The 27609-nt window shown below is 43.8% G+C and overlaps 1 long non-coding RNA gene across 1 annotated transcript in view; it reads right to left on the reverse strand.

The window, feature by feature from the left end:
- The window catches only part of LOC148520498 (uncharacterized), a 392091-nt gene that overhangs the window by 104292 nt on the left and 260190 nt on the right, over nucleotides 1-27609 (reverse strand). Inside the window, exon 2 of the long non-coding RNA XR_015878865.1 lies at nucleotides 25588-25661. This is a non-coding gene — a long non-coding RNA (uncharacterized LOC148520498). The remainder of the gene's footprint in view (nucleotides 1-25587; nucleotides 25662-27609) is intronic.

Here is a 27609-nt window from a genome sequence, read left to right on the forward strand (position 1 = left end):
GCTTCAAGCTGCTGACTCTTAATGAGAGAGCTACAGTGTAATAACATTTGATCAGATTCTAAGTGTAATAATGATGAACACAGGGGTTGACTTGTGATGAAATGGAACTTGTGTGTGTCGGGACGCTGATTTTTTTCTTTCACAGTCACACGTCAAAGCTTCAATTGTAGCCTCTTAAAATCTTTAAGTGTAAACAGCAGCAACTCACTTAGCCTGTAAATTGCTAAAATGTTTTGACGTAGTGAAGGAATCAATGGAGAACTAACTGTACCTCATTATAGCTACTATTCAAAGTTGCTGAACTCTTTCTCTCTTCTGGACTATTTCCCTCCTGCAGAAAGAGATGTGGGTTCTGCTTTTACACTGCTCTGTAATACATTCCTAGGACTCTTTAATTTAACCTTTAAAGCACAGAATGGTGAGTTTTTCAAAATACCAAGTTGTGCCACCTGTAAAGATGCCAGGGGAGATTATGGTGCTCAGCCTGGGCACCAAGATCTGTGCCTCTTTTGGCATCACAGCTGTTTGCCATTTAGGCAAAGTGCCTGGGGCAAAGCAGCATGACCATGGTTGTAGCCAGGACTTTGTGAGCCCCACAACAACATTTTGAAAGGTCCCCTTCTAGAGAGACACCTTTCTCCACAGCAGTTGTTTATTTTATGCCCATGGTAGTGCCCTAATTAATTTTATACACCATAGTAGTACCCTAGTTAATTTTATGCCCCACAGTAATCACCTAGTTCTTTTTATGAACTATAGTGGTGCCCTAGTTAATGTTATGCCTTAAGGTGCCCACACACATACCGATGTCCTCACGATACAATTTTATTGCCAATTTCCTCATGAACTTTCACGGGAGCTCCCTTGCCGTTGTGATCAATATTTTGGAAAAAAGACACCCAATCTGTCTTACGTTCTCACAATCTATCGGATCGTACGCATCGTGAGATTGCCATAACAAATCGTGAGTTTAAAAAAAAAATAAAACAGGCTCTTGACTATTGGTGGGAAATTTAAATAGCCATAACAATGGGAGGGGCTATCTAGGGAGTATAAAAAGCAGGCACCCTTTAAACTCTGTGTACATTCTGCTCTGCTACTAGATGAGGCTAGGTGTATTCCTGCTGAATCCTATACATTGCTACTGTGCTCTTTGTATTTGGCTTGCCTTTTACAAAGTTTATTCTACCTGCAAGTGTGTGCTACCTACCTGCATTCTATCCTGTTCCTGAATTTTGTACTGATGCGTCCCCATCAGTATAGAGTGTTGGTCGCTGAAGCTGGGGTCCGGGAGATTAGGAAGAGGGCCCAGCGAAGAAGGACGAGAGCATGCTGGACCAAGGAGTGGCTGCTACAAAGGGATACCCGCTCTCACATGTCCCTGCTGATGGAGATCAAGGAGAACAACCCGGACGACTATCTACTACCTGCGCATGGATGACGCCAGCTTCCAAGAATTGCTGCATCTGGTGACCCCCCACATCCAGAGACAGGACACAAGGTGGCGGAGGGCAATCCCTGCTGAAGACAGACTAGTGGCTACCCTGAGGTACCTGGCTACAGGAAGGTCACTGGAAGACCTAAAGTTTGGGACACTCATCTCACCTCAGTCCTTGGGCGTCATCATTCCGGAGACCTGCAAAGCCATCGTAAAAGTGCTACAGTACCACTATTGCAGGGTAAGTTAAAAAAAAACACCACACATTGGTTTCTTGTGCAAAGAAAAAATTTTATTTTTATTTTTTACTCAACATAAAGCAAAAAATTGCCTTCTTTTAGTACAATGTTCACTGACCTGCAGGCAACTGAAATTGTGCACTAAACTGTGTGCAATATCCTTTTTTTATAACAATTTTACAAAAGAACATTATCGCCAAATTTTATGAATCCCAATAGGTAGCTGGCTGTATGTGATAGGGTGGGTCAGACGCCAGTTTGAACAGGCCAATACACACATGGCACAAGTATACATTGTGGCCCCGGCTTCCAGCAATGTCTACTTGTGCCATGTGCATAGTGACCTTGTCCAAATGGCGTCATCACCACCCTATCCCATGCAGCAAGCCCCTATTAGAATTCATAAAATTTGGTGATATTAAAAGCAAGAAAAAATGTACATCTCTGTATATTGGGGCGACTCATCTGCTGCATCCAGCAGAGCATTATACAAGGTGGTGCTGGTGCTTGGGGTGCTTGGTGGGGGAGTAATATCTAACTGGGCAGGGGGGGGTGGACATACCTATTTGGGGCAGGGGAAAATAGCATTGGATCTGCAATGTATGTAGAATTTTAGATATTTTTGCTCATACAGCGACTCAACAGTTTTTTAGTTTAACCTTAAAAAATTTATTTGGATATCTGTATCCAGATTTCTCAATGTGCTGTTCACATGAGCTGTGAAATCATCTATTGCATCTGGGGGTTTCTGCAGCAGCCGTTCTGCGTTTTGTAAAAAATGGTCCTCACGTTCAGTAAGATTCTCCTTTCTCCCTTGTTTTTTTTTCTTTTTTTGGGGTTGTTGAGAAGATGAGGGTCCAGGTGGAAGTTGAGTTTCCACTTGTGTGGTATTCTCCGGATCACTGTCACCACCGAGCAGACTGAGGTCCGGTGTGGATGCTAAATCAGGGTCAAGGGTGGGAGTCTATATAGGGAAAAAGATATAAAAAATATTAGTCATGTTTTAACCCCTTTTTTACTATTTTTACAGTTTCCTAACACCGTGGAGGAGTGGACCAGCATCGGGAAAGATTTTGAACAACGTTGGTATTTCCCTAACTGTGGAGGAGCCATCGATGTGAAACACATCCGTATCAACCCACCTGCCAACACCGGATCATACTACTACAACTACAAAGGATTCTTCAGCATCGTTCTCATGGCAGTGGTGAATGCCAACTACGAATTTCATTTTGTGGATGTCGGCAAGAATGGGCGTGCTTCGGATGGTGGGTCCTTCAAAAAGACGGCTTTCTACCAGAGACTCACCAACAAAACCCTCAATCTGCCCTCACTTTACCAGACAACGCATGGCCTAAATTACGTTTTCGTTGCAGATGAGGCTTTTGCATTACATGAACATGTGATGAAGCCATTTGCACACAGGGGCCTGACCAGAGAGAAAAGGATATACAACTACCGTCTATCCCGGGCACGGCGCATTGTGGAAAATGCGTTTGGAATAATGAGCAACCGCTTCCACATTTTCCACACCACCATCAATCTACATGTGGAGAAGATAGACTGGGTCGTGATGGCGTGCTGTGTGCTGCACAACTTTCTGCGAAGAAAATCTACTCAACGAGGACCAGTCCCAGCTAGACCAGAAGATGTAGGACTCCTGGAGGACATTGAACATTTGACATCTTGTCTGCACCACCAACTACAACAACATCCACCGCACATGCCAAAGAAGTGAGGGAGGAGTACATGACCTATTTCAATGGACCAGGTGCTGTACCATGGCAGAAGGACTGTCTGTGAACTACTGACTAAATTGGACATTTGGGATTTAACAACAAAACCATGAAGGATTTTGGTTTAAACTGTGTCACTACTTACCAAGACTTCTGCAACCTCCTCATCTCCCTCACGCTCAGACATCAAGATGATTGATTCCCTTTGAGGCTCTTGTTCACTGATGAATGACATCATTTGGTAGTACCACAGCGCAGGAGTATATCTTTCATCTGTAGCCGCTCCTGATTTTTTGGAGTCATCCACCTTCTTTTTTTCTTTGATGTACATTGTCCTGAGATTTTGAATCTTTTGCCGTACAGTTTTCAGGTCTGCATCAGATATGTATTTTTTCGTATACACCAAAAGTTCCTCTAGTGCGGCCAACTTGTGCGGCTTATTGTGGTACTTCCGAGAACTGATCTTCCACAGACACTCTTTCGAGTGCAGGTTTTCAATGAATCCTGTAAGGAATTCATGTTCAGAATCCATGGACATTATCTATGAATAAGAAAAAAAAGGACATTTAAATATTTGTGTATATAGTTTTGTTAAATGTAATGTTGTTATAGTTCACATTTTTAATGTTTTAATATTTTCTTTTTTACAGGTTTTTAAAGGTTTGTTATGGTATTCTAATCATGTTTTCTTTTACAGGAATGTTATGTGTTTATTGCTTGGTAATATAATGTGTTTCTTTGTTTGACAGTATGGGTTTTCCACCTTTGGGCCTGTCGTTGTGGTAGAACTACAGATCCCAGGATGCCCTAAAAACAGTTTCAAAGGTGGGTGGCAGGTCATCCTGGGATCTGTAGTTCCACAACAGCTGGAGACCGAAAGGTAGAAGACCTCCAGCTTTAAATAATGTGTGTTTTAAATGTAATGTATGGTGATTTTTTTGTAAAATACGTGTTTATTTATTTATTTTTTTGATTTATTACACACATTGGTGGGCAGTGGGGGAGCTTAATGCATGACCCAGCCACCGCCTGCCTCAATACGGCGAGCGGTGGCTGGGTCATGCATTTATTACCTGGGGGCACACATTGGTGGGCAGTGGGGAAGCTTAATGCATGACCCAGCCACCGCATGCCTCAATACGGCAAGCGGTGGCTGGGTCATGCATTTATTACCTGGGGGCACACATTGGTGGGCAGTGGGGGAGCTTAATGCATGACCCAGCCACCGCCCGCCTCAATACGGCGGGTGGTGGCTGGGTCATGCATTTATTACCTGGGGGCACACATTGGTGGGCAGTGGGAGCTTAATGCATGACCCAGCCACCGCCCGCCTCAATACAGCGAGCGGTGGCTGGGTCATGCATTTATTAACTGGAGACACACATTGGTGGGCAGTGGGGGAGCTTAATGCATGACCCAGCCACCGCCCGCCTCAATACAGCGGGCGGTGGCTGGGTTATGCATTTATTACCTGGGGGCACACATTGGTGGACAGTGGGGAGCACATATTGGTTGTCAGTGTTGTTGCAAACTGTACAAATACTCACCAAATATACAACAAAACAAGACCTCAGTGTGCAGGCTCCCAAAGTGCGACTGTCTTGCTCCATACACGATGCTGCACAAGATGGCGATGGGGCGTGTCCAGGCTTCTGCCAGTCAAATTCCGCATTGTGTGATGAATCGTACAATTCATCGTGAGGAAAAAAGCCTCACGATCGGCTTCCATCGTGTTCATGGTTGGCTAATCTGCCCTACATCATGGCAGATCAGAAGATGCGATATACGACGAGCGGGGATGCGCATAGGCATCGTGGTCGTGAGTATAAACTCACGATTTGTACTTTTTTTACCCGATTCATCGTCACGATTCGTTGAAATCGGCCAAATCGTGTAAAATGTCGCTATGTATGAGGGCACCTTTACAGTTCACCATATACCACACAGTGTCCCTAGTTCATATTATGTAACATTGAGTACCCCAAGTTAACAATATGCCACATTGAACTGCTGCCAGTACACATGCCACGCAGTGCCCTCAGTTCACATTATGCCATACCGTGCTTTGCAGGCATTTCCGGGAACCTGGTAGATAACTTTTTGACCTGGGTGCAGTTGAGTCGGGCCCTAGAGTTCGTCCCCCTAAGCCCCTGGGCCCCATAGCAGTGGCAAACCCTGCACCCACTATAGCTAGGCCCATGAGTATGACTATGATCACATACATGGTCAGGTTGTAATAATTGTTCAATAGCAGTTTCTAACAATCTTAATTGGCATCTGGTATCATCTGTCTTTGTAATTCAGATGCACTCAAATGGCCGATCCGGGTGTCTATAGTCAAACTTGTAAGGATTTAATGTCAGCACCCCAATTTAAGGCTGTTGCTTTACATCTCAGTCCAAGCACCCTATCTGATCTCCAGTGGCGTCCCCGCGATGTCACCCGGTGCAGGGAGGGACGATGTGCGCGCGGCCCTGCCACGTGCCGCTGAGAAGGGGGCGTTGCCATGTGATATGGGGGCGTGACCACACAATATGGGTGTGTGGCCACATTAGAAGGAGCGTGGTCCTGCCCCCAAATCCCCGTGGGTATTACTTGGGGAGGGGGGTGCAGGAGGTCCCTGTTTGCAGTGTCGGCCGGCTCCCTCAGTGACAGGACTTAATGGTACAGTGCAGCACCCGGCTCCTGTCAGTGAGGGGGAGTCTGCACCTTGGTGTCACCCCTCGGCGGGTGACACCCAGGTATGGACCGCACCCCCCTTGTGACGCCACTGCTGATCTCATTGCCAGATTTCCTGCTTAGATCTGTTTTAACTTAATTCGATTTAATGCACTCTTGCTTAAGAACCCCGATGCTAACTTATGGGAGACATGCACCTAAATGATGACCTTTTCAAATATCATATTAGACACCAAAATACTTTTTATTTGGCTGTACAAGCTAAAATTACAGTATGACTAGGATTGCACATTATATGCTTCACCATTGATGGAGTGCCACATGTAAGGACATGTGACAGCTGTGGGCCAATCAGAGTAAGAGGGAGGTACACACCTTTTCAATCACTCTTTCGATGTGAAGTTTCGATCGACTTAACTCCCGATCAGAAGTCCTGACCACATTACTGATATGCTCGTTCTCACCTATGCAATCATACTTGCAACCTTCGAACCCCGACTGCTAAAATATCGAAACAAATTTTTTTTACCACCCACATAAGTGGTGCGGCTGCTAGTGTAGAATTGCAAGAACAGTGGGAGGAACGATCACAATGTGCGTACACACTGCACTTTTGGTCCGACATGGCCTTGACGAATCGGATGAATATTAAACAGCACACTCTTGCTATATCGAAAGAACGGGTCGAAATTGAAAGAACGGCCCGACGATTGTATAGGTGGGTACTACCCAGCATTACACCTAGCATGGGGCTGGTGCTAGTACAGATACTAAGGATGCCAGTTGTGGAGAACTACATAAAATCATGGCTGGTATGGGTGCCCGCTTCCATATGCACTAAAGCTCTATATAGATGACTGTATACTTGATACGGAGATAGGATATTTTATATGATGTTTCAATGTAAGATAATTATTTTATTTTTGTGCAGTCAGATTTTTATTATTTTAAATGCCTCTAAAGTAAAAGGTGATTTGGGGGAAGAAACCAAACCCGCCATCTGTACCATTGACAGAAAACCATTGATGGCTTAGAACCATTAGTGGGTGGCTGGGACAGCGGTGGGCCAATCAGAGGAGGGAGGTAGGGACTAAGCAATGTGTGATGGGAGAGGGGAAAAATTATTGTTGCATAACCATCAGAACACGGAATCGATGGTGGAGAAAGATCACCTCAACAACCATCAGCAGCAAACCATCAATGTTTGATGTCCATCCCTAGTATAAACCTTCTGGTTCGTAAGCATTCAAAGAGGACTGTATCAATATTAATGACAGTGCAACTTATTAACACACTAGGACTGGGCACAAAAATGTGTCAGTGTCGGCAGCGATTTAGTTGACAGCGCTAAAGCCCATGAGCAATACATCGTACCTTTAATAAGGGACACATACAAATTACACAGGTTCTGTGACTGATTAAAACCAGATGAAATAGAGACTTGTAGTCTGCCAGCCGCAGAATCTGTTATTTATATGTGTCCCTTGTTAAAACGATGAGGTGGCAACCCTAATGAGCATGTAACTTATCAGTGTTTATGCTATGTAGTCCGTGATCAATAAATCAGAAAGTGAACGGCACTGGCACTAATCATGGTACTGATCTTAAACACTGGATTGTTCAGAAATCAATTTGCATCCAAAGCCAATAAGTAGTGAAGGCCGAGGCACTATTAGCAACCCTGCAACTGCCCAGGGGAAGCCTAAATAGCTACACTGTTCTTATTACTGAAGTAAAGTAATCCCTTGTCCTTTATCCAAGCACTCATCTGTAAAAGAAAAGTCAGCCCTTATCGGAAATTGCCCCTTGTGCTGGCCCATCCCTGCCTGAAGTATAGAGGAGTACAGAATTTCTACTAAGGAACAGCTTTTTGTCATATTATGGAAAGTAACAGCAATGCTGATACCTTCCCTTTAAGCTTGCAAGGCTGTTCATTGTACTGGAAAGAAAGGTAAAATTCTTAGTTTTATATCCAATGTAGTTGGGGTTTTAATTGGAACCATCAGGCTGACATAAGTATCAATATCAGTATTTTCCTTGTCCATAAATAATGAGATGAGAAGGTGAGAGGCGCGCAGGGTAACATGAAACCTCTTTAAAGAGCAATCAGTCTGCAGATCCATGCTCCAAGGAGCCCTCATGCCGGCATCAGGATCACATTCCAGCTTAATCAGCTAAGAAAAAGAGCAAATTAACTTGTCCTACAAAGAGGAGGGTGTCTGAGTAGAGAAAACAGCCAACGGAAGCAATACAACACCTAGAAAAGGCCTGACACATCCAGTCACATTCTCCCCTCACTCTGCCGCCTCCCTAAGCACTTACATTTAAACCACTTTAGTAATCCTGCACAATAAATACTCCAATTGTCTATTGTATTCACCTATGAATTGCTGGATTGGAGAGGTTAATGCTGCGTATCCACTATGCGACATTGCTGAGCGATTGCACGATTACATCGTTATCGTGCAATCGCTCAGTAATCGTCCGCATATCGGGCAGTTTAAAGTAAAAAATGACTGTCGTTTTTGACATCTATCATCGCCCGAACATGCTACATGGTTGACCATGTTCGGGGATGATTGATGTGCCTACACTGAATGACTGATCGCTCAGTGTAGGCACATCCCATGAGGCACTCAGCAGATCTCCTCCACAGGTAAGCATGTATTTTGCTCAACCAAGCAGAGCTGAGCACATGCCTCCCTGACCTTTTATGCCAACTAAGGCTCATACACACTAGATGATGTGCTGTATGAACGATATTGGTGAAATATTTCCCTTGAACTTTCTGTAGTGCAGGACAAACGATATTGGGTGTACACACTGATTAGTGGCGGGCTGGGCCGGGGGCAGGGTGCCATATGCCCCCCGGGCTGCTACAATTTTAAAGATAGGGGCCGGCGGGTGGCTGTAGCTGCACACTGCCTCACATGCCCGGTGGCCAAGTGAGAATGTGCTTCCTGACAGAGGCAGATTGGATATGGGAAAGCGGGACAGTTCTCGCTGGGCCGGTCTCAATCTCCCCTCTGCTGGGCTGGCTTGCAATGTGTCAGCCAGCCCGTTTGACACAGCTGCTGCACTTCCGGTTTGCATTCCAATGGAACGCAAATTCTGAAAGTATTCATCTGCTTTGGCTAGCGGCGCAGTAGAAGGCTTCACAAGCCCTTCCTGCGCCGTTTAGAGAGCCACTCCTCCGCGCCGGCATGTGCCTCGGTACCGCCTGAAGTTACATGGGAGGCAGTCATAACAAGCGCCAGTGCCTAGAGGGGCGCCACTATGGCAGCCCTGTAAGACACTTCCTCCAGGTGTCTGTGCCGGCTCCCCAGCAGCAGATAACTGCAGAATGTCTACTCCCTTCAAGATTGCTGTGGTGACGGTGCTGTCGTCTGTCTGAGGAGCTCTGAATAGGAGAGGAAACAAGAAGACTGCTTAAGGTAAGTTACATATGCATGCTGTGGGACCACAGATGGGGGAGGAGTGTGTGTGTGTATGTGTATATATGTGTGTGTGTGTAATGTGTATGTATGTGTGTGTACAGTGTATGTGTATATATTTGTGTGTGTGTGTATATGTCTATGGGTGTGTGTGTTTGAGGGAGCAAATCTGTGGTTTGACATTTCATGAGGGAGAAGGGGAGTTATCAAATTTGAGGTACAGCTTTTAATCAGGAATAGGGGGGGTCACATCTGGGGTAGGAATTTTCATAATGGGGGTTTGGGTCAGTTAAATCTGGGGTCTAATTTTAAAAGGGGGGAGGGGCAGATATTTAATGAGCAAGTAGAGGCGGCCAGATTGTGGATCTGGTTTTATGTCTAATCTATAGAGGTCACTGTTATGGTCTCTGTATTGAAGAGAGGACATGACTAGTATACTTTCTGTTTTTTTTCAGATGGGGCTGGTGGGTTATGTATTTGTTTATAGCTCTTTTATATAACAAGTTTGTTCTATTGCTATTTAACCCACAACCATATTGTAGATACACCACACCTCTGAGAAATGTATTATGCTATTTTTTCCATCGCAGTTATCTGGCAGAAAATCGAGGGCCTTATGCTTGTGTTTGCCCCCCAGGTTTAAAGTTGCCAGCCAGCCCCTGACACTGATAGATATCTTTAAAGATATCTTTCAGTGAAGTCATCCTGACACATCTCTGAACAGGCAATTCTTGACTATATCGTCAGATTGGCCTGCATGTACGGATGACAAAAGACATCTTTAATGACCCGCAGGAGCGCGCATCGTTGGTCGTTTACTGCATACACATTCAATGATATGAACGATATACAGTATCGTTGAACAATATCGTTATCGTCCATATCATTCATAAATATAATCTAGTGTGTATGCGGCTTAAGAAGCAAATCCAAGTGAATAAGATGGACAGCGCAAGCAGAGTCGCATAGGAACTGGCGCTCCGAGAAGGAGCTGTGCCGTGTTATTAGTTATTAGTAATTTAGGAGGGCAGCAAATGTCCAGTTCTGCATTTTAAACTGGCTACAGAGAGTCCAATCCAGACGTTCAGCATGACCAATGAACAACTGGATCAATTTGGACAGATACACAAAGACAGATGGTTAGGGGTTAGGCTAGGGGGAGGGAGGGTTAGGGTTAGGCACCCCGAGGGGGGACTTAGGGTTAGGTACCCCCCGGGGACTTAGGTTTAGGCGGCGGGGAAGGGGGGGTTAGGTTTAGGCACTTAGAGGGGGGATTAGGGTTAGGCACTGGGGGGAAGGTTAGGGTTAGTACCCCTAAGAAGGGTTCGGGTTAGGGGGGGAGGTTAATACTTACCTGGGGCCGATCTGGATTTCACCCATGTCGGGCAGCCGCTGTCGGGATTCCAACTGCCGGACAAGCATCCGGCGGTAAATCATACCGATTCCTTCCTGTGGGATCAGCTCTCTCCAAGGGAGGCTAGAGTGAAGCCTGTGGAGCTTGCAGCAGCAAGGGAGATTTGGAACTCCGGGTTCTCAAGTTGCACAGGCCCAGCTGCAGCTCATCACTGAGAGACAGAAAGGGTTTGAAACTCTCATACACTCAATGATCTGGGCACTAACGCTGGCTAGCGGCCAGTTTAGTAAGTTCTTTTAGTGCCGGGGACAGATGAGGTTGGCTGTGCTAGGAGAGCATGGCAGATTGTGGCTGCAGATCATTGCAGCAGACTGACCATTAAGTACTGGGAGTGCTGGCAACTTTACTTTCTTCTATTTATTTACGTTATGTGCTTGTGTGGCCAGGCCTAAGCCTATGTATGCTGGAGTGCACTGTCTGCTGCCAGTAAAGACAATGCTTTACCGAGTACCTGCCTGTCGTGAGTCTTTATTTTTACACCCCGTTTTACACAGTATAATTACCTATTAATTGGAACTTCTCTCCAGAGAATCCAAAAAAAGGGAGAGTGGCCTCAGGAGTCTGCTGTTCAATCCGGGAGAATAGGCAAAGTATGTATAGCAGAGAACAGAGCAAACCTCCAGACTACATAGCAAAAGTATTGCTATAATGTGCAAAGTATACGAGCTAACAAAAGTAGCAGTAATTTTGTTTCAGTGCGGTTCCTATTTTTTTCTTTGTATATTATAATGTGAAAAGTGTAAGTTCTTTCATAATGTAGAATACCTCACATATACATTTGAATATGTCACACACAAAACATCTGCTATTTCCCCGCATATACATGAGAGCACGAATCATGATCACGGAGTAAATACAAAGAAAATAGATCTGCAAAGAGTAAAAGCGGATACTTGTCAGTCAAATACATCACACAAACCACAAAGGTATATAAAAGTAAAAAGACTGCGGCAAAACTAGTACTTACACCTCAAGAAAGACATTTCTTCTCATGAATTTAAATAAATATTTGTGGCCGGCTGGAGTTAGGAATTAAGCCTCTTAGTACAGTCGCTGCACTGCACTATTTAAATGACCTAGTTTGTTGACTCTCCCTAAGACATTTCAAGCTGCAAACTGGAGATTGTCTGGTGTCTTCCCCAACTCTCACTACTCCAGCTGTTCCTAGCTTACTGATTCCGTAATCCTAGGATGGGACATTGGGAGGAGCAGCCAGTGCACAAAAGAACAAAGGACTCTGCAACGCAAATGCTGAAGGGATATTTGCATGTATATAATGACAGACAATATAATATTTTAGGGTATTTAGTATTTCATAACAATCCATCAAGCAGTATCTCTGGTTTATCATCTTTAATTATCATCAGTATTAATAGGTATTACATACCACCTAACCTTCTTGATTTCAGTGGGACAGCCCTGTTTCGAGGGGACTTTCATTAGTTCTGATTTATAGGAAGGTATTCCTCTGTGATCAGTATTTTTTGGCTAAAAACGCCATCGTGTGTGTGGCATACCCACCAGTCAGGGCGACATATAAATGTGGGGTCCCGACACACAGGATGCACATCTCTGCATGAAATCTAGGCTGTTCAAAGTAGTTAACTTTTTGTGGCCTCATGCATTCTCGTAAGCTTCAAAAGCTTGTTGGATGACTTTTTAATAGTATTTGCATATTTAGAACAGAAATGTGTCCTTTTTCATGGTAATGCCTACAGAGCAATAATTTTTTTTATAGCAGCGGTTCACATTGTTCTGTGACGTGGGCTACACATATGTTACAAGGATATGCTCCTGAACCAAGTAGTATTAAAGAAATGATGTCATAAAACAATCAATGGAGGCTGTTTGGGATATTGAGCGGGCCCACAAAAAGCCTTGGAGGTTGACTCCGACCAGCTGGATAGAATCTATAAACTAATAGGGCCTAGGGAATAACCTCCATTGGTGCAACACTTGACCATGGTGTATTAACGTGTGATACTATATGGAAACCTTTGAAGATCCCTATCACTAATTAATGCTCTGTAAACTTATAGAGGAATTTACAGGACTGCCAGAGAGCACTAGTTAGGCTACTAACTATATCCCATTTAGGCTTAAAGTTTTCATTAAAGTTACCAAGAAACAACTTTTTATCATTCAGCATCAAAAACATTCTCCAGGCATCTCAACACTATCTGTTATTATGCATTTAGATTAAAGTTTCCCAACCTTTTCAAGTACCCCTAACAATTCATGTTTTTAGGATTCCCCCAATCATAGACAGGACAGTTATCCTATGTGTTCCCACAGAGTGAATTAATTAAAACATGACTTGTTCATGGCACGTGAGGTCTAGAGTTGAGAAACATTGATTTAGGGTATAAAATGCCAGTGCTACATGCTACATGTAATATTTCAGTGGTTCCCTATAGGGAGATTTTATATTAGGCTCTTCATAGCCCTTTTCAACACTCTTCCCAATTCCTTTCATCCAACTACAGTAGCTAGCTTCGAAAGGGTTAAGGCAACATTCTCCTTCAGTTAAAAATATATTACCCACACCCTGGCCAACCAGCAGAGGTGGAGAGGTCCTATCAGCTTAATTTATTCTGTCTCAACTATAAAAAGACATTGGGAATTTGAATTTTCAGTATTATTATTGACTATCTTCATTAATCACTCGAAAGGACCTTGACACAGTTTCAAGCAGTGAAAATCTATAAGTCACATGCAGTAAATTTTTCTACAGTGTATTTCGTCTTTTACCATATTAGTCTACTTCAATAAGAAGAAAAGTATCATTTTTATATGTATTTTGGAAAAAGTAAGTTGAGTTCAAGATGCAAATGCCAATAGTTTTATTACTTTATTACTGCATGTTCTAGCATTCTGCTCAAATACACAGAGAAGCGGTGAATGGGACATTACCGCCCAACATTCTGACCATCAAGACATAGGTGCTTATAGCCAGGATGGCTAGACAGACTCCACAGATGCGTACCACCCAACTGTCCCATGTAGCTGAACTCAAATAGACAAGCTTAGCTGAAAATGGGATGAATTTCATCTAAAAGAGGGCGCTTAGGGGAGGATCTCAGTGGTGTATTGGGCAGATCAGGGCTTATTTTGTCCCAATTCTGCATATCTAAATTTTGGGAGATATGTAAATGGACACTGCCCCACTTATATCTGGATAGTTGAGTATGTAAAGGTATAGAGCTGGGGGCGATTCAAATGTTTGAGAGAATTAGCTCCCATCTAATATAGACGGGAAGCTACAGTAATTCAATTGTTTGTGCATCCAATCCAGCTCTGTTCGGGACAGCTGTATTCTCGCATCATAATGCACAGTTTTAGCCACGTTAATCGGTTTCTCCCGCCCTAAGTGCCTATTGCGCTGCAGTTATGGCGTGCTCGGCACTCGCGCAAAGACCTAAAGCCCTACTTTACGTGGATTTTAAGAGGGTGTGATCAGAAATCTGCGATAAGTGCAGCCTTGGTGCTGCTCGCCTTAAACAATTTAATATGGCCTTAAATGCACTAAACTAAAATGTAAGGTACAAAACAAAACTGTTACAGGTGTTCAATAAATAGTAAAAATAAATACATATCAATAAAAAATTATTGATAATATAAATATAATCTACTGTATTAAATACAGTATTAAGTATGTGTGTGGAGCAACACAGACCAGCTAATGGTGCATTAGAGCATTGGCAGAAAAAAAACATTCTCATAACTTGGATGGGATGTATATGGACTGCGGGGTGTGTAGGAATGAGGGTGGAGTGGAGAACAGGGATGGGGGGGCAGATAGAGAAAATTGGGAAGATTGGGATTTGGACCTTGAATACAAAAAACTCCTTGAATAAACTTTTAGTCACAAGTAATACTCCCGTATCAATTAACTCACATATAAAGTAATATGAAATAATCAACAACGTTTGTATTGTCTCTAAACATTCAAAAAGAACAATCTGCACAACCACACCCACAACGATATAGAATTATTCCAAAGATTTTGAAACAAATAATATAAATAAGAATAGAGGATTGTTGCAATCTTTCAACTGTGAATAATAGAGAATAAATACATTTACTACATAGTTAAATAATATACTAAAATATACTGTATGCATGAATAATAACTGAATCATAATGAAGCTGTAAGTGTTGAGTATTTTGTTCAGGGTATACAACTTTGTGGTGACCTGCCTTTATACTTATATTAACATTACTTTTGTATTATAAACACCTGTAAATAGCATCTGTCATTGCTTATAATCAGTGATTTCTGATGGCATCATATATTATAAGGGCAGTCTGATTGTGCCTGGTTTTGTTTCAGTATTCACCCCAATGACACTATTTATAGACATCCAATGGTTATGACATTTCAGATGATGTTTCTTTAAGCTAGAATTTTGCTGATATTCTTTTTTCAATACTAAAGTCATACTCAAAGATACTGTACATCCTGACAAAACTTAATTTTCTTAACCTAACCCTACCCAGGGCCGGCCTGAGCCCAATATTTTTGGTAAGCAAATATCGCCTTCAGCGCCCATGGGGGTACTTTTGCTCGTGCCGGAAAAAATTAAGGGGGCGTGATCTTGTGGGAAAAGCCATATGTATACGGAGTAATGTAGGGTGATGGAAATATACACACTGGGGGAGGATAAATGCAGGCAACTAGGACAGTGAGGGAAGCAGAGGAGGAGAAGGGTCCGTGAGCACCAAGGGAAGAAACAGCAGAGGTGGAGGGATCAGAGTTCAGAGGGCACATTGTGGGTAATGGAAGAGCTGTGCCCCCATTACAGTGGCCACATGCTGCCTGTGTATGGAAATTAGGGATGTGCGCCGGACCATTTTTGCTGGATTTGGATTTGGATTTGGTTCTAATTCGTCGTCCGGCTTTGGATTTGGATTTGCCAAACTGCGGTGACAGGCTTTGGATTTGGATTTGGATTTTTTTACAAAAATTGACAAAAAAAGCTAAAATCACATAAATTGGTCTTTTTTTTCTTCCTAGAGTATTATTAACCTCAATAACATTAATTTCCAGTCAATTTAGACCATATAACAGCTCATAATATTGTTTTCAACATTATTGGCCAAAGGTTGCAGTGAGCTGACTGGTTCCTAAGCGACAGAGCAGCGGCACAACGACACAGACACCACAGTATAAAGCACATCTATGACACATTGCCACACAGCAGTGGCAGAAATGAAAAGTAGTGCACCCACCCAGTGGGGTACGGCCAGCAGAGTCACAGTACTTGTTTACATAGTGGGCTACGGCCCAAGGAGTCACAGTGCACAATCTTATTCACATTACACCGCACGTAGGGCCTGATTCACATTACACCATAAAGTAGTGTCTCTTATTTATGTTACGACACACAGTAGTGCCCCTTTTACACAATGCCCACAGTAGTGCCCCTTTTACACAATGCCCACAGTAGTGCCCCTTTTACACAATGCCCACAGTAGCGGTGTTCTTTACACAATGCCCCCAGCAGTGGTGCCCCCTATGCAGTCCCCTTAGTAGTAGGGTACCCTATGCAGTGCCCCCAGTAGAATGCCCCCCAGTAGTATGCCCCCCATTAGCAGGCCCCCCCAGTAGTATGCCCCCCATTAGCATGCCACCCAGTAGTATGCCCCCCTTTAGCAGGCCCCCCCAGTAGTATGCCCCCCATTAGCAGCCCCCTCAGTAGTATGGCCCCCCAGTAGTATGGCCCCCCAGTAGTATGGCCCCCCCAGTAGTATGCCCCCCCAGTAGTAGGCTGCCCCCAGTAGCAGGCCCCCCTCAGTAGTAGGCTGCCCCAGTAGTAGCCCCCCCTGTAGTATGGCCCCCCCTGTAGTATGGCCCCCCAGTAGTAGTAAGCCCCCCCAGTAGTATGCCCCCCCCAGTAGTAGTAAGCCCCCCCCAGTAGTATGGCCCCCCCAGTAGCAGGCCCCTCAGTAGTATGGCCCCCCCAGTAGCAGACCCCCCCAGTAGCAAACCCCCCCCCAGTAGTATAGCCCCCCCAGTAGCAGGCCCCTCAGTAGTATGGACGCCCAGTAGCAGACCCCCCCAGTAGCAGACTCCCCCCAGTAGTATAGCCCCCGCCAGTAGCAGGCCCCTCAATAGTATGGACCCCAGTAGCAGACCCCCCCAGTAGTATAGCCCCCACAGTAGCAGACCCCCCCAGTAGTATAGCCCCCACCCAGTAGCAGGCCCCCCCAGTAGCAGACCCCCCCAGTAGCGCCCCCGGACCTTTGACAAGTAAAAAAAAAATAAAAATAAAACTTACCTGATTCCCCGCTCCCGCGCCGTCCGCTCTGCTGTCACACGCTGCGGAGGGAGCCGGAAGACGGAGCTCATGTGTGAGCTCCAGCCGGCTCCCTCCGTACAGCAGCCAATGAGAGTCTGTGTGGCTCTCATTGGCTGCTGTGACAAACACACAGCTGCCGCTGGCGGCTGTGTGTCTGTGTCTGTGTAGGGCAGAGCGCTATACACGCGAGGAGACCTGATGTCGGATTCTCTAGTGAGAATCCGACATCAGGCGGCCACCGTTCGGCCCCGAACGGGGATCCGAGTCAGGCGGTGAACACCCGAACATGGTTCGGGTGGACTCGGATCCCCAATGTTCGGAGCGGTTCGGATTCCACAGAATCCGAACCGCTCATCTCTAATGGAAATAGCAGCATTTGGCATTTTGTATGCGAGAGTAGGGGTGGTACTGGCAGACTATTTCAAAATGTTAAATAAAAAAAAAGACTGGGAGAGTGGCCTGACAACTACACTGTGCAGACGCACTTCACAGAGATTCAGGGAGTTTGACAAATCTGCCTAGCATCGGGGACATGAACTGAAAGCTGCGACTTCATTGGCCGGCCTCGCCTCCAGGCAGCTGCAGCACTACTGCTGAGATTGTGGGCCTGATTCAGACCCGCTCGTGAGCACTGAGCACTCGCAAGTGGGTCGATGGTGGCCCAGTGCGCATGCGCACGACGGAGCCGGCTCCGTCGTGCGCATGCGTGAGACCCGGACAGCGACGGGGACACCGTCGCTCCGGGTCTCATACCAAAGGGGTCGTGCTGTCGATGTTGAGTGACAGCACGCCCCCTTTGGTGGGCGTGCCGGGGGCGTGGCTGCCAATGCAGAGGCGTTCCCATGGGAACGCCTACCGTCTGGGGCCGGCCCCACTGACATCACAAGTGATGTCAGTGGGAGTGCTTTCGGCTCTGTTTGAGTCGAAAGCACTCCAGGGCTTGCGGCAACGAGAACCTACCACAAGGGTCTCATCGCAAGCCCGATGGTCGCAATGGTCTTGACCATCACGACCATCTTCCTTGCCGTTCGCTATAGCTGTGGGTGGTCACCCACAGCTATACGAGCCGCCAGGAGGCCGCTCTAAAAATCAAGAAGGACGGCCATGTATCAGAGCGAGCGATTTGTCAGAGCTTCCGGCTCTGAATCAGGGCCTTTGTGCCAACCATACTGCAACAAGTCTCCTCTCCCTATACCAGCACCAAGCGTCTGTCACTGCCACCTATCAGCCCAGCTCAGCAGGTGGCATTTACACACTGTTTCAGACACAGAATTCTCCAGCCTGCATAGGGAGCTTCCGTTCCCCTTCTCCTTTCCTCTTATTCAACACCCACACCTCCTGTTCAGTGCTCTTACCTTTAAAGTCGGCGGTCTGTATTTGGTTGCCAAGCGACGGTCTGATGGAGATGCTATTTGCATCTCCAACACCTTTCATTGATCCATCCAGACAGGTGCCCCCGGACAGTTCTGGTGCCCAAAGCAGGAGCTCCACCATCACCTCCCATGCTATGCCCCTCGGTGTAGGCAGTGACACAATCTGACAGACTGCCACCCGCCCAAGCTTAAATTTACATGTCGCTGGCTGCTGCCGGGCCAGGGCGCCCACCTCTATGTGGCGCCCTACTCAGCCGAGAACTCAGCGTAACTGTAAAACTGGCTTTGACCCTAACCCTAGAAAGAGCAAAAAACTGTATGTCGGCATTCTGTTGAACATTCAGAACCTGTCGAAATTCTGAATTTAGCGTTTCATACAGTACCACACCTGTACTTGTTGATATACAGTTTTTGTTGTCATTTTAGCCTAACCCTAAACAAGAACTAAAAAAAAAAATTGTTTGTCGACATTCTGATGTTGACATTATGAACATCATCCCCTTTAGACTGTAAGCTCTTATGAGCAGGACCCTATTCCATCATGCTTTTTGTTCCCTCGCTTTTACCTCCCGCTGCCTACAACCCACCCAAGCTTTGGGTTTTGCCGCCCTGCTGCTTATTTGTGTATTATGCTTGCTGATATACTGTAGCAATGTTTATAAACAATGTCCATGTTCTGTACTGTATGTCACTTTTGTTCTTGTTCACACTGTTTCTGTACATTGTTTTTGTTTGTTCTTTAATAATTATAATAATAATAATAATAATAATGGCGCCATTTTAACCATGTCGACATTTTTGAATGTTGACATACCGTATTGTTTGACCTTCAGAATGCTGACATTCTGACCCAATCCCCCCAAATACTAAGGAGATTGATTTCTACACAGACAGTTGAGCTTGAACACAGCCCACTCCCAATTTTGTCCCCAAATTTCATCTCCTACAGAGGAACATGGTTGTGCAAAGGAAGAAAACTGCACCTTCCAGATGGATTTAATCCTAACTCAAAACAAGAATTTAAGTCCGCAGATAAGAATACTCTACTGACTTCAGCTTTCTCCCTGCCGGTGTACAGAGATCTGTCCCTAGGAGATAATTTTGCTGAGAAGCAGTGATAGCATGTGATCCCTTGCTACTTCTAGGTTATTAGAAAAGCCCCTCATTGATGTTCAATCATCTCCTATTGATAGGCCCATAAAGAAAAGCTATACTGTGAGAATTACCTTTGCTAGTGCCTGCATTGTATTAAAATTAGATTATCAGGAAACAGTGGTTTTATACTAAAATCGTCTGATTTTTTTTCCCATAATGCTCTTTTCCATGTGACAGACTGATGAGAGCCGACTCTGACACTGGAACAGAGCTTTCACTGTCTACTCCAGTTCCTCAATACACACGTTGCTATGTTTAGCAGGTTATTTACTAAAGATAGATAGATAGATAGATAGATAGATAGATAGATAGATAGATAGATAAGCCGGAGGTAGGGCAACAGTCCCATTCAGAGAAACTATTTAAGAAGGATTGCAGCGGCACTACTTACTCCTTTTATCGCCAACTCAGGAAGCACACAGGAAAAAATCCTTTATTTATTTAAATGAAGCATTTTCAGATCTTTTTTTCTGTAAATGTAGTGTATGTATGTCTATGCATGTAGGGCCGCAACTAGCGAGAGCTGGAGGTGCATGTGCACCGGGTGCGCTGCTGCACCCGCCACTAGTGTCCTCCAGCCCGACGCCGCAGGGAGGCTCCAAGCCGGACGCCCGCTGAGATTTTATTACCAGCGGGCTCCCGGCTCCTTCTGGAGGCTGGAGTTCTCTCCTGAACTCCAGCTTCCAACTCTCCTCACGGGCACTATGGGAGAGACGTCATAACGTCTCTCCGATAGTTCCGAGGAGCTTCCGGGGGCAGACCGGACGGTGGCAGACGCAGGAGCGGGGTTTAAGGCAAGTAATGTTTTTAGTAGTGTAAAATCAATAGTGTAAGTGGCACTATTGGGGCATTACTGTGGGGGCATTACCATATAGGCACTACTACAGGGACATTACCATATGGGCACTACTACAGGGGCATTACCGTATGGGCACTACTACAGGGGCATTACTGTTTGGGCACTACTACAGGGACATTACTATAGGTGCACTGCTGAAGAGGGCATTAATATAGGGGCACTGCTGCAAGGGGCATTACTTTGGGGGAATTACCAGGGGGGGCGCCAAATTACTGTCTTGCCCCGGGTGTAAAAAATCCTAGTTTCGGCCCTGTATATATGTATGTATGTATGTGTTAGTGGCTCTCTACTTCCGGTGACGTTCCTTCCCTCTCATCCACCAGATCCCTCAGATGTGCCTGCTGAGTATTTGAATAATGCTAATTATATGTTTGCCCCTCTGTTTCTAACATTCAGTTCCCAGATGCATTAGGACTGGTTGGTATGTCTCTCTTACCATACTACTGCCACTTTATTGTCATCAACAACAAAACAAAACTTGTTAGATTGTCAATGAAATGTCAATTACAAACACTTCAGCATATAAAACAAACCAGTAAAACATTTCCATAATACTCAGGTGAGTGCATTTTGACAGTTCAATAGACGAACAGCTACTGGAAAGAAGTTATTATATATCCTCTTTGTATGTGTGTGCACACTCCTAAAGCGTACATTTGATGGTAATCTTCCGAAAACCATATAGTTGGGATGACTAGGATCAACTAAGATGCCTCTAGTCCACTTCAATACTCTACTCTCATCAAGAACTTGAATTTGGGGTAGTTTTACACCTATTATTTTGCTTGCGGTCTTTACCACCCGCTCAAGAGCACCCCAATCCGCAGCAGTACAATTCCCAAACAATATAATAATCCCATAAGTCAGGGCACTCTCTATTATACAACAATAAAAACTTAGAAGGCTGTAAATGGTGCACTAGGGTACAAATTGGCTCTTATTCAGACTGTCCCTACAACAATACTCCTAAACAGGATGGGTACGGGATGCCGGCGCTTGGGATCCCGGCGATCAGAATCTTGACGCCAAAATCCCATCTGGGTTAAGATACCTACACTTGTCGGTCAATATCCTAACCCTCCCCCTCTCCCTGCCCTAACCCTCCCTCCCTAGTGCCTAAATCTAACCTCCCCCTCCCCGCACCCTAAACCTAACCCTCCCCCTCTCCCTGCCCTAACCCTCCCTCCCTAGTGCCTAAATCTAGCCTCCCCTTCCCCGCACCCTAAACCTAACCCTTTTCCCTTAGTGCCTTACTCTCCCCCTAATGCCTAAACCTAACCCCATTACTTACCTTCCGGATGCTGGCGGTCAGAATGCCGGTGCCGGAATTCTGACAGGTGTCGGAACTCCGCCACCGACATTCTGAGTGCCGGAATCCCCACAGTCGGTATTATGACCGCTCCCCCCTATACCTATTAAAAGGACAATATAAATCTAATATTTATTACCTGTAATGTACATGCTGTCTAGTTCCTGTAGAATAGACTACATAACGTGATGAGATAAAACTGTCAGTATGTTTGCCAATCATCGGCTTTTCATTTTATTGAGAATATCTTTCTGACAGACTAAATTTCAGGTTCCGGACATGTCTAAAGAGAGATGAGAGAAAGTTTAACATAAAACCTACTGGATGAAAAAATTGGGCACAGTCCTATTTGTGGGTCTAATTTTCCTACCCTCCTACCCCCCTCTCTCTTATTCTTTCTCTCTCTCTCTCTCGCTCGATGATTTCCTCCTTAGCGGCAAGAGGTTGAGAAAGAAATTTGCCCAGATACATTTTCAAGCTCAGCTGGTTGGATTTACACTGTTAAGACAGCAATGAAGGCAATTGCAGCATAGGGGGAACATTAATTCAATTTCAGAGTGGGATGGAAGCAGTGGGTGAGAACTATCTAATATGAGCTGATCTCTTTTGCCTGATCGGCAATCATCAAGCTGTGACGGGGAGAGAAAATGGCAGGGGGAGATCTAGGCACAAGAGTCCGGCTTAGAGAACAAAATGTATATCTAAATAAACAAAGCAATGTGCTCAGAAAAAAGAAATAAACATGGATGCGGCACATTATTTATTTACCAGACACAAACTTGTTTGTTTAAAAATATAAAAAAAAGAACCAATAAAATGTATATGGTATACTTGCTTATAATACTTTATTTATTGTTATTTAGTTTGTGTTCCCTACCAGCCCAACTCTTCTCTTTGCATATAGTATGGTGATGTTTACTTCCATAATTGTTAATTTAAGTAACATTTAATAATTGTTTATTCTTTTATATGTGTGTGGTCAGGTCGGACTTTATTTCACTAGTGATGCAGAAGTTCAAAGAGGTAACAAGACCTGCGGCAAGGAAAGGAGCAAGCATAAAGGCTCAACATCAGTATACTGTCTATAGAGATCACAGCTCTATTTATCAGCAAATTTGAGGACCTAAATCGGGTGATACAATTATCCGCAACGTGCAGTGACTGTAATTGCAGCACAGCAACATTGCTCCTATTACTGTGGACCACTATGGGGGTGCCAGGTAAAAGGAGCAAATTTGTGACTGCAACGTGCAGACGTTACCAGCGTTTCCCCACCATTCCGAAGGCACACAACAGGCTTTGCCTTTCATATAGCCTTAATCACTCTCCACCTAAATGTTATTATTCTTTATTTATACAGCTCTGATATAATATGCAGCAATGCACATTGAGAGAATGTAGTGGCACACCTAGAGGGGTTCCCTGGTACCCAATATTACACCATTCAAAAAAATATATGGGAGGTAGTGAGATTGTAATGAAGACGGTAATAATAGGTTTGAAAAAGGACAGAGGGGGAGATGTACTAAGCTTTGAAAAGTGATAAAGTGGAGATTGATAAAGAACCATCCAATCAGCTCCTAACTGCCTTTTTCGAACACAGCTTGTAAAGTGTAAGTTAGGAGCTGATTGACTGTAACTATATCACTCTCCACTTATTCCTTCTCAAGGCTTAGTACATCTCCCCGACAGTGTAGTAAATAGGCTGGTAATGTGCATGAGAGGGAATGGTTACAATTATGACACAAATTACATATAACATGTACATAAATTATAAATTATAGCCAATATCAACCGTAATGCCAAATACAGTAGCAAAACTGAGAGGAATCCATGCCAGGGAATTAGAATCTGCCCCTCTGTTGAACTCCTTCCCAACAGTGCTCCATTGTCCCAGCATTGATGATGTGTGAGTTCAGACTGTAAGCGCCAATGGGGCAGGAACTATGTGACTGTATAAAATATTTATATCAGGGCACGTACAGAACCCATGGCCATCAATGATGCGCTGTCCTCCTATTGTGGTTGATCCTACTGAGGCCAGAGGGCAGCAAGCTGTAAAGACTGGCACCCCGATGGGCATACAAAACAGGAAGCTAATGATAAGTATTCTATGTACAGTGCCATGTAAAGTGCCGACATCATATAAATAAATGATAATAATAAATAATGTTGTGTCTGCTAGTCATTATTGTCATAGACCACTGATCGGCAACCTGATACCCCTGGACAGCCCTTTAACTTTAAAAAGGACTACACGTTACCCTTAAGCTGGGCCATAACTAGGGCTGTGTGGCTGGGACAGCAAATCTGTAGGAGTTTGGAGGGAATTTATGTTTTAGGTTAATTATTTACATATGAGAGTTTAGAGGGTCCTAATTTACATCCTGCCCCAGGAGCTACAATTCCTAGTAATGGCCCTACCCGTAATCTAAGTAATAATGTAAAACAATACATTTAATGAAAGAACGAAACGCCTATCTATAATAACACATCAGTAGGTATTCTAAGCAAGCATTAAACAGATCTGATAGTATAGGAGGAAGGAACTGGGGGACGCAAGTAAAGGCTCGGAGGGCCGCCAGTTACCCATCACGGTTGTAGATAGAATTTTCCTAGTTGTCAACAAGAACTATTGCAGCACCGAACAGTCCTATCCCTTGGAGGAGAGGTTGTTGTCTAAATCTGCACTTTCATGTACAGTTATTCTTTAATAACCATTTTCCATAATGTTTAAAACCTTGTACATTTTTACTCATCTCTGCAATATAACACAAAGGTTTATTAAGCAGGAACACGTTTTCAATACACATAAGGATTTTAAAAACAGGGATATATTTGCTAAAAGGAAATGTTGCACATACTGTAGCAACCAATCATATTTTAGCTAACATATTCTAGAATGTACTAGATAAATGATAGCTACAATGAGTCTGATTGTTCACTAGTTCATATTTAATCCACCACAAATTGTGATTTAAAAGACAAATCCCTTGTAGTGTAAAAAATACAGTTGAAACACAGGAAAGGACTAATTAGAATTAATAGAACCCCCCAAAAAATTAAAATAAGTATTTATGCGGAGAATATAATTGGCACACAGGAACCAGCACCAACATAGAGTAATACAACACATAAGAACTAAACAGATCAGATCGGCGTATCAACTATTCACACACAAAAAAAACCATATAGAAAATGGCGTGATAAAATCAAGGTGTCTGTACAGTTCTTCCATGTAATACGGTCTTACTCATTATGGCTCCTGTCCAAGCATCAATTCCACAACCCAAAAAGAGAAAACTTCAGGCACTCAACAGAATGTTGACATTTCCTCAGAACTCAAACTGGTATATACTTTGTGCTCTGCAAGTACCAGGAACAAGTTATTGATCTGCCCTTTGTGTTCTGAGGAAGTTACAACAGTGCATTGATTAGCCATGCCATGCTATGAATTGTAACATTGCTTAGAATGGTTGAAGGTTGTCTTAATTCATACACATGTATTTAACAACAAACACACAGAGACTAGTGGGGCCCATTTAGCAAAATGCCCACCGGCGGCAATAAGTTTGATTTGCCACAAAAACAATTACCGCAATGTAAACAAAAATATCACAGTGGCTTGGAGAGGTAAGATTTAACGTACCACTTTATCGGAAACGGTCTCTCCAGTTGCTCGTAATGTATGCACGTGTCAGCAGATCTTGGCTTTCAGGACCACTAGTAGAAAAAAAATATATATATATAATATATAAAACTAAATAAAATAAATTTTAAAGATGAAATAAATATCTTAAAACATGAATACATTTAGAAAAACAAAAACAAATCTTTATTCAAAGACTACATTTTTTTTAGGTGTATCCTTTATTGCCATCCTGAAATAAGGACCCCCCACAATACTTATCACACAAGCTATAAACTGGTGGACCTTACGGCTGACAGAGCTACAGTATGGCCAGAGGTGACAACGTTATTGCTGGTGGTAACCTTATCAGCGCATTGGGCATAGCAACAATCAGGCCCCTCGCCGGCAAAAATGCAAAAAGGCTTTTTGCCCTTTCATACTGTAAATATGTCCATAAGAATCACATTTCATAATACATTTCCTGCCTTCAGGTATGAGTAAATAACTTACTAAAGCTGTTAATATAGTTGAGCAATAGGCCCCAAAGCCAAGGAGTGGCTTAGTGCCTTATCCATTAAGCTCAGCGGTCCTGTTACACATGCCTAACTAGTTTTAACATGGTTTTTGAACTAGTTACTTTCAACATGATTTAGGTAAATGGCCCATTCATCATAAGGGGCCCAATGTGGCTGCTGCATAATCAACAAGCTCTGAAAACTGAAAGTCTTTGGAGTTTGCTTGCGGGAACTGAAGCCATCCCGAAGGCCCACAATGCACTCTGGGAGGAGTTCCAAAGCGTGAACGCCTCCAGCGGCTCTCTCTGTGCAGACTTACACTGTCCGGGCAGTGTAAACTCTCATCGCTAGTAATTACTGCCAAAAGTGGCAGTGTTATGATCCAAGGTACAGCTGCTTTTCAGCTTCGACCTACCAAATCGTTTTAGTAACCACTGCTGGGAAATTCAAGTTGTGTTGAGTTGGACACTGAATTATTGGGTTCCAATTGGCCCTCAAATATTTTTTTTCAGAATCGAAAACGAATTATAAAACAAATCCTGATTACCTCACATGGAAATGTAATATCAAGGGTTAGATTTACTAAGTGGCATCATTTGCAATCTGAAGATTCTCAGCAAGTTTGACCCTGGAACTTAAAACGGCAATATTATTATTGGCGGTTTAACTTTTTCATTCCACTGCTTAGTAAATCTAGCTCCAAAAACCTAAATTATTTCTTTCAAGTTCCAGGTGTCACAACTTTGCACTATTAGGCTGCTGTTCTGAAGGCTTGATGTCATGTCACCAGATACTTTTATACCATACAGGGCCTGTGGTACCATTAGGCAAATGTAGGTGTTTGGTTTGGGGCCACATACTGTATAACACTGAAAGAGTGTCAAAATGTGACATTATTCAGTGTTTTTATTATACAGTGGTGACCCCAAAGAACCATTCACAGACATGTTGCCTGCTGCATCAGGCATTGGCTGGAAGGACAGCACTTGGCTATGATGTCACTTCCCAACATAAGTAGGGTATGCAGCCACCTGTTTCTTACCATCTGTAAACGGTTGTCTTCAAGTATATTTGGGGAACGTGATCAGGAGTGAGGCTAAAGACACCTAGATGGGAATTCCTCCACTTACCTAGATGTGAGTTGGGGTGCGTCATCTATATGTATACAAGATTGTCTCTATGATATTTTCAACTATCTCCTTAAGGATTACACCTAAAAGAGACTTTGTGTTTGTTCCCCTTTTTGTCTTTTGGGGATACATAATACGGAGGATCCTAAAGGAACTCTATCATATATGAAGAAAAATGTTTAAGACAGAATAAAAAGGATTTTATGACATTTGATATTTGTTTTGTGTACTATTCTTTCTTTTGATAACATCTTTATATTTTATATCCAGCGCCATCTTATATTCAGATTGTTTTTTTTTTATATTGTGTTTTGAGTGGGGTGACACTCTTTTCTGGACAATAGGAATGCTGCAGGTGTCGCGCACCCTCTCTTCACAGATATTTTACATTTCCA

The sequence above is a fragment of the Taudactylus pleione genome, unplaced genomic scaffold, assembly GCF_031769625.1.
Source record: "Taudactylus pleione unplaced genomic scaffold, aTauple2 ptg000176l, whole genome shotgun sequence".
Lineage (NCBI taxonomy): Eukaryota > Metazoa > Chordata > Amphibia > Anura > Myobatrachidae > Taudactylus > Taudactylus pleione.